This window comes from Macaca nemestrina, chromosome 5, assembly GCF_043159975.1.
Source record: "Macaca nemestrina isolate mMacNem1 chromosome 5, mMacNem.hap1, whole genome shotgun sequence".
Lineage (NCBI taxonomy): Eukaryota > Metazoa > Chordata > Mammalia > Primates > Cercopithecidae > Macaca > Macaca nemestrina.
This window is the reverse complement of record NC_092129.1, coordinates 155,489,808-155,503,604: the sequence shown is the minus strand read 5'-3', so window position 1 is coordinate 155,503,604 and position 13,797 is coordinate 155,489,808. Positions and strand designations below refer to the sequence as shown.

General features: G+C 43.8%; 3 non-coding genes across 3 annotated transcripts; all 3 read right to left on the bottom strand.

The window, feature by feature from the left end:
* Positions 1-220: 220 nt before the first annotated feature.
* TRNAF-GAA (transfer RNA phenylalanine (anticodon GAA)) lies at positions 221-293 on the bottom strand. Its single transcript has one exon. It is a non-coding gene; the product is annotated as a tRNA-Phe (tRNA).
* A 4,459-nt stretch (positions 294-4,752) lies between these two features.
* Positions 4,753-4,824, bottom strand: TRNAA-AGC (transfer RNA alanine (anticodon AGC)). The gene has a single exon. It is a non-coding gene; the product is annotated as a tRNA-Ala (tRNA).
* Positions 4,825-9,904: 5,080 nt separating this feature from the next.
* TRNAA-UGC (transfer RNA alanine (anticodon UGC)) lies at positions 9,905-9,976 on the bottom strand. The gene has a single exon. It is a non-coding gene; the product is annotated as a tRNA-Ala (tRNA).
* Between the last annotated feature and the right edge of the window lie 3,821 nt (positions 9,977-13,797).

Below are 13,797 nucleotides of genomic sequence, written 5' to 3'. Positions count from 1 at the left end.
AACTTCCTAGGTTTAAGGCTTTAAATAATTTACGTCCTGTCAGTTAACATCTCATGGAAGTCTTCAGTGGAGTGTTACAAATATATATATCTATGTACATTACCTTTATGGAATTTTCAGAAAACATCAAAAAGAAGTGGAGTTATATATAGATAGACCTCCGGGATTTGGTGAGCAAGTGCTGTGTTAAGGGAATGACATGCTAATACCAAAAGGCATCTGCCGAAACCCGGGATTGAACCAGGGACCTTTAGATCTTCAGTCTAACGCTCTCCCAACTGAGCTATTTCGGCCGCTCCGGACAAGTTCGTTTTGTCATTTCTTCAAAATACAGAAACTGCCATTTGTAAGGTCAGTGTATGTTCCAGTGCCTAATTCTGTTGTCTTCAATATCACCGGTCATTCACTCACCTTCCCTACACCCCAAAAATATAAGTTCTGCTGCAATTTATGTGTGAAATAGGATCCAATTTTCCCCAGCAAAAGACGGGAAAGAAAAGGCGAGGAATTGGTCATCAGGAAGATATTCCCATGCTTGGTCACCGTGTAAAACACTCCTCAGAAAACTAAGGAATTCAAAATGAAATTATCTCGGCTTTTACTTTTTTTATTTTTTATTTTATTTTATTTTATTTATTTATTTATTTATTTATTTATTTATTTATTTATTTATTTTTGGGACGGAGTCTCGCTCTGTCCCCCAGGCTGGAGTGCAGTGGCGCGATCTCGGCTCACTGCAAGCTCCGCCTCCCGGGTTCATGCCATTCTTCTGCGTCAGCCTCCCGAGTAGCTGGGACTATAGGCGCCCACCACCACGCCTGGCTAATTTTTTGTATTTTCACCGTATTAGCCAGGATGGTCTCGATCTCCTGACCTGGTGATCCGCCCCCTCGGCCTGCCAAAGTGCTGGGATTACAGGCGTGAGCCACCGCGCCCGGCCTACTTTTCTCTTTTTTCAGCTTTTCTTTTTCTGACTTGCTCTTCAGTGACAAGGCATAAAGGAATTATTGGACACGTTAACATGGTAGTGGGCTTATAGCTTCCGAAAAAAGACATCCTGAGCGAGGCAGTTCTTTTTTTCTATTTTCTTGCTTTTACCAGTCTTGTGTTCACACATCCACCTTGGTTGGCACGGAGACCCAGGGAGTGAAAATGGAAAGTATAATACGTTTGTTTCTTTGTTTCTTTGTTTCTTTTTTTTGAGACGGAGTCTCGCTCTGTCGCCCGGGCTAGAGTGCAGTGGCGCGATCTGAACTCACTGCAACCTCCATCTTCCAGGTTCAAGCGATTCTCCCGACTCAGTCTCTTCCAGTAAGCGGGATTACAGGCGCGCGCCACCACGCCCAGCTAAGTTTTTTGTATTATTAGTAGAGACGAGGTTTCACCTTGTTGGTCAGTCTGGTCTCGCCTCGGCCTCGCAAAGCGCTAGGATTACAGGTGTGAGCCACCGTTCCTGGCCTATGCCTTAGGGTTCAAAGAATTGTGGTCTGCACATTGATGTATAAGTATTGTTTTTTCCGCCTGGGTGCTGTGGCTCACGCCTGTAATCCCAGCACTTTGGGAGGCCAAGGCGGGCAGATCACCTGAGGTCAGGAGTTCGAGACTAGCCTATCCAACATGGTGAAACCCCATGTTGTCCCTACCGAAAACACAAAAACTAGACCGGTGTCGAGGCGCGCCCCTGTAGCCCCGCTAAGGAATCGCTTGAATCCAGGAGACAGAGGTTGCAGTGAGCTGAGATCACACCACTACACTCCAGCCTGGGCAACAAAGCAAGACTCCGTCTCAAAAAAAAAAAAAAAAAAAAAAAGCTTTTTACATACACATCTGTGATCATGAGATTTTATTTATTTTTGTTTTGACAGTGTCCCACTCTACCAGACTGGAGTGCAGTGGCAATCTCCTCTCACTGCAACTTTCACCTGCTACCTCAATCAGTTCCCCCACCTCAGCCTAGAAATTTTATATCAATTCGAAAGTGTCAAGATATTGGAATCCTCTTGCTAAATAACTTAAAAACAATTTAAGACGTTTACAGAATTTCAGAAACAATTCTCTCTGGAATGAAAGAATTGCTGTGGCCAATAATTACTTGCAAACTGAATTTTAATAAAACCCTCTCTATGTCTGGACAGTTTTCAAACTGAGTCTCCTATTCTGAAAGAGTCGAGGCTTTCAGTTTTAGCCAAAATTTGATGGAAGGGTCGATATTAAGGCCGGGCGTGGTGGCTCACGCCTGTAATCCCAGCACTTGAGACCGAGGCGGGTAGATCACCTGAGGTCAGAAGTTCAAGACCGGCCTAGTCAACATGGTGAAACCCTGTCTCTACTAAATATTCAAAAATTAGCCGGGCGTGGTGGCAGGCGCCTATAATCCCAGCTACTCAGAAGGCTGAGGCAGGAGAATCGCTTGAACCCGGGAGGCAGAGTTTGCAGTGACCCGAGATCGTGCCACTGCGCTCCAACCTGGCAACAAGAGCGAAGCTTCGTTCCAAAAAAAAAAAAAGAATTTTTTTTAGATGATTGGATGATTTCCTAAAAAATAAATAAATAAAATTTAAAAAAAAAGTATGTTCTCTTACACGCTTTGTTTTTTCCTCCCGCGTGTAAGGTCCGAGTCTTCTCAGACAGGAAACAACATTCCGCTAGGTTTATCCCTGCCGCCTCAGGTCTCTTCCCAGCTAGGTTCAGCCTTAGCCCATGCTGCAGAAATGTTTAAAGTTGAACATATAGAGAGGAAAATAGTGGAAAGTGATGCGGAAATATAAACAGCAGCTACATATAAATCTCAAAACTGCTTAAAATATGTCTAAATGGTTCTAGGACTGCTCTGCACTATTGTGAAAAGTTCGTTCAGAAGTAAAGGGTAGGGAAGGTGAAGAGGAGCCGAGCGCCAAATGGCGGAGAGAGGGAAAAGGTGGGGTGCCGTGAAGTGGAGGAAGAAAAACACAAAAGGGAGAGAGATAGAAGGCAAGGAAAAACATCCTTAAGATGGTTCGGATTTGGATGGACGGGATCGTAGAGTGAATCTAAGCGCCACATTTCTCCGTCGCTTCCTCTGGCCGTGAGGGAAGGGAGGTGTCCCTAGGGAGGTAGGCTTGACCAGGAAGGAAACCTGGTTCGTTTTGCCCAGGCTGTCACGGCTTCACGAGCGCCTCTCCGCTATTTCCGTCGCTCAACAGACCGGCTGAGCTCTTTGGAGTGATGTTGGGTTTTGGTTTGCGCTTCAGGAACCGCTGATACTGTAGCTTCTGAGGGAGTTGCAGGGATTTCCCGACTTCCTGAGTGCCTGTGTTGAGAGTTAGAAGTGGGATCTGCCGGCAGCTTGCATGACAGTGGAAACACCTAATTTTACTAGTTTTTGCTTGAAATGCAAAAGATGAGAAAGAAAGTTTCCGTTTGTTTGTTCCACATATATCTCCTAGAATAAAGCCAATAGAAAGCCAACTTCACCCTAAAGAAACTCTTCCTGGCGTTTGCAACGAGCTCCTTTACTCCTCACGTCCAGCTCTTGGCTCAGGACTCTGCAGAGCTGCACAGCGGTTGCAACAGGGCGAAGTCGCGGTACAACCGGTGTTAACTAAGTGTGCAGCCACCGTCTTCTTAGTCCTATTACAGGTGCTGAGGCAATATAAGTGAACCCTTCACAAGTCGAGTGGGCTGACCTCAGATTGAGTTTAGCGATGACTTGTGACCCCCTGGTAGATGGTGGACCGTTACAGCGTTTAGAAAGTGAGTAAAAGAAAGGATGCATACAGAAGCAGACACGCTTGCTTGGCTCCCGCAGATGGAGAGAGGTTGCTTTTCTGCCTTCTGGGTGTTTAGTGACTTATTTTTTTTCCCCTTTGTTGGCATGAAATAAAGCTGAAAATAAAAGCAGATTTTCTTTTAACAAGTTAGTATTAACATACTTGCAGAGTATTTCCCTGTGGATTTCTGCTTAGTACTGTAATGCCAGAATCCGAAACTCTAAAAAGAGCTCTAATCTGGAGATATGGGTTGTTCCCTAGCTTAGAAGGAGATTATTTCCGGAGAGTAAGTACAATGAGGTAGAAAAGGATCCGTTGGGCTTGGGAGAATAAACGTTCATTACTTTTATGTATGAAAAACAACAAAATGAGCTTTCTCCTATACTGATCTTGGTTCCTGGAGTTCAGAGTGTTTGCATCTCAGACCAGAAACTTCCTCAGAGGACCCAGAGAAGTACTTTTTACTTCCACCAAATTTCAGCTGAGGTGACTGACTATCTTTTCATCATTTGCCCTGTGTTTGTAGTTAAATAGTCTAAGTTTCAAACTATGTGAGTCTCTAATGGAAAGTGACCACCTGCTGGTGGTCAAACACCGGCCGTGTAATCGTTTAGTGAAAGCTTGTAGGGCTTCTGCAACCTGGTTAGAGGGAGTTAGAAGAAGAAACAGAAAAGGACTTGAGGCTTTTAGCTTCCGATCTGAAATCAGACTTGGGCCGCACAGTTCTATGGTTCCTGATGATTTCATTTACAACTAGAAATCGGCTGCATGGCCAGGAATACTACTTGCTTCCCTCGTGCGTGGTCCATGTTAGTAACTGGTGGACTGCTTAGAAAATATAAGTGGATAACCCTAAGCAGCAAATAGATTCAAAGGAATAAACATGATCACCTCTGTGTATGAGAGATAAATGTCAACACAATTCACCTTGACAGAGAAAATTTTAAAGTTGGGGAATATCATGGACCGCTTCTTACTGGTGCCCGGGGAAGAAAAGAAGACGTGGAGGTACTGGGGGTTGAACCCAGGACCTCGTGCATGCTAAGCACGCGCTCTACCACTGAGCTATACCCCCTCCGCCACGTTTTCTTATCAGAGAATACTTTCCGGACTATTACTGTCTGAGTCTGGGCTCTGTCTTGACAATTTTATGTTTCCAATTCCACTCTTAATTTCTTACAAGAAGCGTTTCCTGTCTTAGGGCCCGCTACACCAAAAGAAAGGCAGCTTAACAGTACAAATAAAGGCACTGTTCCTGATTTGTGGTCAGCCCAAGATCAACTCACCCCAAGGTGGTCTCCCCATCGCGTTAGATTTCCTGGAGCATACTTCCATTCAGTTATTTGAGTGTGTCCTGGCATACAACATTCTCTTGCAAATTTTCTGATTATAATATTCTGTATTCTTTTGACTCTTGGAAGCATGTTAGTTTCACATAGTCATAAAATAAAACTGACTCAAGTGTGTGTGAAAACACCCTAAAATTCAATACAAATAGACGCAAATTAAAACTGCATTGTGAAACAATACATTACCCCATTGAAATAACTGATTTAAGAAAACGCTTTACACAGTTCGTTATTTAATTGTAAGCACAAAAAGAAGAGGAAAGAAATCTTAAACTCTATGTATGAGGGTTATTTTTTGTAGAGCTAAAGCTGTAGGAATTCTGAGATTTTGTGTGAATTTTAGGATTGGGAAAATGAGTGTGTGAGAGTGTGTGTTGTTGGAAACAGGCTGTCACTGTAAGAAAAAGAAGGTAAAGAATAGTCCTGTTGGTGTTGATGGGAATTGGAGGCATCAGTATGAAATTATACATAGCCGGGCGCAGTGGCTCGCGCTAGTAATCTCAACACTTCGGGAGGCTGAGACGTGTGGATCACTTCTTTCAGGTCAGAAATCGAGAACAGCCTGGCCAACATGGCAAAACCCCGTATCTACTAAAAATACAAAACTTTGCCAGGTGTGGGGGCCGCGCCTGTAGTCCCAGCTATTCGGGAGGCTGAGGCAGGATAATCGCTTGAATTTGGGAGGAGGACGTTGCAGCGAGCCAAGATCGCGCCACTGCACTCAGCCTGGGCGACTGAGTGAGACTCTGTCTCAAGAAAAAAAAGAAAAAAAAAGCACATTTTCCCTACAGATCTGTCTGCTAACTGGGCCTGGAAGAAATACCTGAGAAACAATGAGCAAGATAACTCTATATTTTGATTTTCAAATACCATTCTCTACTAAAAGGAACCAGAGATACTAATAGAAAGTAGCTACTATTGTCAACTACACTGATTCCAGGACTGTGCCAGGAAAACTACAAGATGAACCTAAGATATCTTGCTGTGCCAGAATGATGGGGATGATTTAAAAGAATACAGAAGCGCAGGGGTAGCTCGCGCCTGTAACCCCAGCACTTCGGGAGACCGAGGCGGGCAGATCACCAGAGGTTAGGAGTTCCAGAACCACCTGGCCAACATGGTGAAGCTCCGTCTCTATTAAAAATACAAAAACTGGCCTGGAGTGGTGGTGCATGCCTCTAATCCCAGCTACTTGGGAAGCAGAGATAGGAGAATCGCTTGAACCCGGAGGCAGAGGTTGCAGTGAGCCGAGATCGCACCACTGCGCTCCAGCCTGGACAAGAGGGCAAGACCTGTCTCAATAAATAAATAAAAATAAAGTCCATGAGAAAAATAATAGTGTGTGTATGTATTTAGGCGTAAAGAGAGGAGAATCATTGTGGCAAAATATCGGGAATTGCTAAATCTGAGTAACGTGTGTATGGTAGTTCTTTGTATTAGTTTTGCAACTTTTCTGTAGGTTTGAAATAATTTCACACAAAAAGCTTTTTTTAAATTATCCCTTCTCAAATTTCTTTTCCCTCTTCCTTCAAGGGCTGCACTCTTCTATCAAGAGTTAACGTAGGTGGATACTAAAACAGAAGGGTCAGTACCGCCTCCGGGGATTTAGGTGCAGGCGAGGAGGTGAGAAAGTGGAATTCCCAGCTATTAGAAATGAAGACCCAGGAGCGTGGGTCGCTGCCAGTCCTTACCCTCGCCAGAGCCTGGGCCATCACCGTGGTCTCGAAACCCAGCATGGATTTCGTTTTGCGGACGCTATTGCTCCAGTTCTGACAGTCAAGAAACGACGGATGGAGAGAACGAGTACCGCCTGCGAAACGAGCTCGAGAGGGAAGCAGGGACGCGGTGGGATGCGCAACCTACGGCGGCGGCGGCAAAGGCGGAGGAGAAGCGAAGTGGGCGAGCGCCCGAGGCTGCCAGAGGATCTGGGTGGGCCGGGAGGCGGAGTGCAGCCCGGAAGCCCATCTCCGCTGCGTTTCCTCGGTGTCGGCGATTAGCGAGAGGGCTCATTCCCTGTAGAAGTGAACTGAAAACACTTTCCCGCAAGATCTCTCTCGTTTTGCTTAAGGCAGTCGCGGCATTGAGAATGCCTCGCAGCTCCTTTACTGACTCGGACACTGGGGATCACGGGTACTCTTGAGTTTTGGTACAGGCGGGTGGTACTGGTGGCTTCCGAGGAAACGACAGAGAAGCCGCCTATTTCCAATCCCTACTGTTCGCGAGGGAAGAGTGTTGAACCAGGAAGAGAAACCCTCCTGCTTAAGCCCCTTTGTTATAGGTAGGAAGAGTGTTCTTTGCTTTTGTTTTTGTTTTAGCTTGTCAAGCTTGGAATACAAGTCATGGAAAACAAGAAAGGTAGGGCAGTCCCAGTATATTTTAAACTTAAGAGGGTTTTCAGAAGGAGTACTACCTTGTTTTTATGGAATTCAGGGTGTCCAGATTTCAACCTACCCAGCAGAGGGAAGCTCTATGAGTCTAATATCTTGGCTTTCTTCTACATCAGCAAGCCTCTGAAATTCGGGTTCCTTTCTGGACAATATCACCTACACTTTTGCAGTGTGCTCCTATATTACTTACATCCAACTCGTGGAAGCATGAACAGTGGGAAAAGCCAAGGTTACCACATAAAAGAGGATCCTTACATGAGACAAGTGGAAATAAAGCAGCAGCTGAGGTGTGTGTGTAGAGGAAGAGACAAACGTGAAATGTAGAAAGTGGATAGAGAATTTTTTCCAAGGATGAAGAGGAATGGTCTACTCACAACAAGGAACTCTCTACTTACTGTTGCGAAGATACTTTTATTACATTTCATGCATACACTGGATTTTAACAACCAGAACACTGGTAGAATTGGTGGGGGCTGCAGAGACAGCAGTACTCCCAACCCTGAGGGTTAGTCCCCACCCTGAAGGTGGAGAGAAAATGATTACTCTCTGTCATAGGGCTTAGAATCGTCCAAGCTTGGGTTTCAAATTGAAGGGCCCAAATAGCTTGAGAAAGCACCAGGTATTTCAGCTCAAAAGAGTCTCTTGGTTCAAGAGAATTCCTGTGAGTTCTTCCAGAGGAAAATCAGTCTGTTGTGTGTGACCTGAAAAGTTACCTAAAATATTCAAAAGGTCAAAGAAATGGTAAATGAAACCCTAGCCCTGACATAAGATGAATACAATACTCACTGGCTTTCCTAGGTTTGAGTTTTTGATTGAGAATAGGTAGGGAACCCCAGGACCAACTCTTCCTCCTCAGCAGGTACCTGACCCTGGGACCTTCTGAAACTTCTAGAGCAGTGCTTCGCAAACTTTAGCATCAGAGTCGCTTGAGGGCTTATTCAAACACAGGAGGCTGAGCCCCATACTCAGCAGTTCTGATTCAACAGACCTAAGGTTGGCCTGAAATTTATTATTCTGCTTGCAGCACCCAAATCCCCCACCCCTTGCTCTCCTGTGCAGTGTCCACTGTGGCTAACATGCCACCGTTTGCCTGGAGAAAACCAATGGATATCAGGAAATTAAAGAAGAAAAAGTATGAAACAAAAAGAAAATACGTGGCATGTGTGTATTACCTTCCTCCAAAAAATGTATCTCAAAACAAACATATGATTGGTCTGGAGGCACACACACGGCCAGTCCTCAGCTAAGCAGGTTTCACCAGACGGTATCCCTCCTGGATGCCGGTTATAGATATTTTCATTGGACAAAAGAAGCAAGTAAGGTCATGTCAGCCAGCCTCATAGAGTGTATCTATCATGCCAGCCTGATAGGCTGGTGGACTAGGAACAAACGTCATACTCTCTTGCCTCTCAAAGACACGTTAATTCAACAGGAAATACGTGCAGAGAGAACAGCAGTTTTGAAATCATACATCACCGGAAACCCTAAAAGTTATCATGAGTGTATAGGATTTCTTGGGAGTTCCCTCTCCAAACAAAGCAGATGTAATCTGATGGATCGAGAAAGAACATGAAATGTTTGTCTGGTTTTTCCCACGGCAGCAAGTGCCGAACACACCTGCGATCTACTTACCTTTTAGTCTGCATGTATTTTCCATTGTGACAGAAAATCTTTTCCTAGTTTTTTATATGGGGCCTCCGTTTGCTGTTACCAGAAGTTCCCGGGCAATATTTTACTGTAACGAGAAAAACGGAGCTACTGAGGAAATACAGGAATACAAATTAGTCTTATGGAATATCAGTACGGAATGTTGATCCGTATTGGTTTCTGCTCCTCGCACGTTGAAGGCCTCTAATTCCCCTACAGTCTTCGTTCGGTTGTCCAGCGTCCTGCCACTCCAATCTCAAGCGGCTGGAGAGCCACAGCAGTCCTTGTCTCAGTACCGGATCACACTGGTGGCTGCGCTCTCTGCTCAGGTCGACAAGGAGAGACTGGTGGAGAAATCAGTGGACAGAGGCTTTCGCTCTGTTCTTTAACCCAGAAAACAAAAATAACTTTAAAAAAAAAATTGATGCCTGCAGAGCGCTTTTCTTCCTTCTTCTCCTTTGTCTTGGCGTCTCTTTAATCATAGTACATAATGGGAGCGAACGCGAGCCGCCTGTGAATGTGCACGCTTTTGTTTGGTTTCCAGAGACCCTGTTGCGATTCTGTTCTTGTTTCCCCCTCATTTCTTGTTTGTCTTCCTTCTGCTGTCGCAATCGCCTTAGGTGATGTCGAGGCTCACGGCATAGCCAGTGGAGATAGTTCGAGGCTGCGCATTGAGCTACATTTTTACTGTCTATTTGTGCAGAAATAGGATAGAAAAATGTGAGAAGGCAGAAATTTGCTGCTTGAGAACTGCCAGAGCAAAACCATCACTTGGAGGTGTCGGGGATCGAACCCGAGGCCTCATACATGCAAAGCATGCGCTCTACCACTGAGCTACACCCCCTTGCTTAAAGGGCTGTTTGTAATAATTTCCAGGAGGTAACTTTCATTTCCTGAGACTCTCCGTGAGCATGCTGGTAGTAGTGGTCAGTATTATGGAGTGTGGAGAGCCGTTCTGAGCAGGAGATACTTGGTACTAATGGGGGATACAGATTCTTTAGAATACTATGTAGGACTTGAAATGAAAAACAAAAGATTAGAAAAGTGTCAGGTAATAACTACAGGAAGTTTCCATTGTGGCTTCAAGACATTGAGTTCTTCAGGTCTCCTACTATTATGGTTGGAAAGAATCAAGTTCTTGTTTTCGTTTCTTTTGATTTCTTCCAGATACCACACGAAGCCATTGAAATTCAGCCTTTTCCTGCCTAAAACGGTTCATAATTGTTGTTTGCTCAATAGGAATATTAAAGGTAAGATTTGGTGGAGGAAAGCCACAATCAGAAGAAAACCTGAGAGCGATGCACTTAGCATGTTTTCATAAGGGTCCCTAGCTGGTGTGGCGTCTTATGCCTGTACTCACAGGTACTCCAGAGGCTGAGGCGGGAGGATGGCTTGAGCTCAGGAGTTGGTGGTTGTAGCGAGCTATGATTGCGCCACTGCCCTCCAGCCTGGGCAACAGAGAGAGAAGGCGAGGCGGGGAGAGGCGAGGCGGGGCGGGGCGGGGCGGGGCGGGGCGGGGCAGGGCAGGGCAGGAGAAGAGAGGAGGGGAGGGGAGGGGAGGGGATTCATAAGGCGTGAATGAAAAACAGCTATGGGGATGGAGAGAAGGGTTGAATTATGAGAATAAGACCGAAGATAAATACAAACAGGATTGAAGAATGGTTTAAAAAAACAAAGTATTGCCAAACACAAGCAGGTGCAGAAAGGGGGAGAGGTTTTAACAGCTTTTAGGAATGGGAGATAGATTGGAAGATGGAGATGAGTTTGGCTCATACTAAATTTAAAGTATCTGTGGGGCACGTTTGTGAGGATGTTACATAGAGAATTCAGGCAATTAACTCCGTCTCCAGCCTGGGATTTGTAAGCGTTAGTAGTAGTAGACACATTACATGGAGGATGGATAAAGACTAAAAAGTGTACTTTGAGATATGGAAATTAGAAACCTATTCGTGATATTTGTAGTCAACAAACAAGTTTGTTCCTAAGAAGTTCTTGAATCTTGGGACTTATTGTGTGTCCTTTGAACTATATAAGAAGATGAGAAGAAAACCCATTTCTCAGCACCAAATTTCTAGTGACTATTAACTCTTTCTCATTCTGGTTTGCCCACATACGAGCCTTTGCCAATGTTAATAAAATAACATTGATGCCTTTAACAACTGGCAGATTGCAAGTTGTGTGGCAGACTTGGCTTTTCAGTTGGCTGATGGGATTTCTAGAACAAAAATAGGAAACACTGAGTGATAGATTTCACTGAAGGAGAAACTAGAAAATTGTTATATACAAAATTGATGTGTATTCATGTGTGTTTGCCTGCCTAACTCTGTCTGTGTGTGCATGTAAATGATGGGAAGGATTATCTTGGCTCTTTGATGCTGTAAAAGCAATATTAGCACAGTTTGCAGAAACTCCTTCATCTTTATGTTGTGTTACACCAAGAGAAACTTGGCCGTCTATTGGATTCTTGGGAATTCATAATAAGAAGGTTGCCTGATAAAAATGCGAGAATTTTAAATAATTAAGTATCTGTAGCTATTTTCAGGCTATCTACCAACAACATGTTTTTTGCATATAATCTGTAGGATGAGCTCATTTAACACAGCATTCTTCTGAGAAATTAAACATTTAATTTTGAAGACATACATACTCTGTCATACATACTCAATTTTGAAAACCTAAAAATATGTAAAGTATATGTTTAAATCTGCACAGTCCAATATGGTTATCGTTAGCCACAATGGGTATTGAGTACTGAAAATTGCCCAGTCCAACTTAAGATGTGTTGAAAGTGAGAAATATGTACCAGATTTCAAAGATGTAATTTTCTTTTTTTTCGTGGAGTCTCGCTTTGTCACCCAGACTGGAGCGCAGTGGGACAATCTTGGCTCACTGCAACCTCTGCCTGCCGGGTTCGAGCCATTCTCCTGCCTCAGCCTCCTGAGTAGCTGGGACTACAGGCATGTGCCACCATGCCCAGCTAATTTTTTTTTTTTTTTTTTTTTTTTTTTTTTTTTTTTTAGTTTAATTAGAGATAGGGTTTCACCGTGCTGGCCAGGCTCGTCTCAAACTCCTGACCACGTCATCTGCCCTTGTCGGCCTCCCAAAGTGCTGGGATTACAGGCAGGAGCTGCCGCGCCTGGCCAGATGTAGTATCATTTTTTAAACATAAAATATCTCACTGATAATTTTAAGATTGATTACTTGTTAAAACAATATTTTGGACATGCAAGGTGATTTACATATATTAGTAAAACTGGACATAAAAGATGGAAACAATAGACACTGGGGACTACTAGAGGAGGAGGCAAGAAGGGGAAAGACTTGAAAAGCTAACTATTGGATACTATGCTGACTACCTGGGTGATGGGATTAATCCCACCCCAACCCCAGCATCATGCAATATACCCATGTAAAAAACCTGGACATGTACCCCCTGAATCTAAAATAAAACTTGAAATTATTATTATTAATGTTATTATTATTTTGAGACAGAGTCTTGCTCTGTCTCAGGCTAGAGTGCAGTGGCGCTATCTGGGCTCACTGCAAACTCCTCCTCCAGGTTTCAAGTGATTCTCCTATCTCAGACTCCCAAGTAGCTAAAATTACAAGCGCGCGCCACCACACCCAGCTAATTTTTGTAGTTTTAGTAGAGACAGGGTTTCACCATGTTGGTCAGGCTGGTCTTGAACCCCTGACCTCAGGTGATCTGCCCACCTCGGCCTCCCAAAGCGCTGGAATTACAGGTATGACCCATTTCGCCTGGCTAAAAGTTGAAATTATTAAAAAATCATATAAAATAAGTATTGCCTGTTTATTTTTTAAATGTGACTACTAGAAAATTTAAAACTACAGAAGTGGTTCTCATTTAAGATTTGTATTATGTTTTTAAAAAATTCTGTTTATCCGAGAAGCTAAAGTAGAAGACTTGTATAATCTTTTGATTGGACAGCATTGTCTAGAGACAATGTTATCTATTTAGGTGCTGTTCTGGGAGAATCCCAGAGCCAAAGGACATGGAACATGGCCTGCCAGTAATTAGGTTTCACACCACGAGTGGACTTGACTAAATGCATTTCTATGCATGATCTCCTTAGACCTTTACAACATCCCATTTTACATAATCATTATTAGCCTCATTTTTAAGGTATTGAATGAGAGACAAATCATGCTTAGAATTACCCTAGGCCTTCGATTTCAACAAAATGTAAAGGAATCATTACTGTGCTAGGCAAGAAAACATTTAATGCTGTCATTTTTGTAATCAAATATTTCCTTTTTTTTTTTTTTTTTTTAAATGACAGAGTCTTGCTCTTGTTGCCTAGGGTGGAGTGCAATGGTGTGATCTAGGCTCACTGCAACCTCTGCCTCCCGGGTTCAAGGGATTCTCCTGCTTCAGCCTCCTGAGTAGTTGGGATTACAGGCATCCACCACCACGCCCGGCTAATTTGTTATTATTATTATTATTTTGTATTTTTAGTAATGACAGGGTATCACTATGTTGGCTAGGCTGGTCTTAAACTCCTGATCTCAGGTGATCTACCTGCCTTGGCCTCCCAAAGTGCTGGGATTGCAGGAGTGAGCCACCACGCCCAGCCTATCAAATATTTCTTACTGAAATAAAACACAAGCTTCTGAGTTGAGAAAGCGTCAGTGACTTAAAGGATA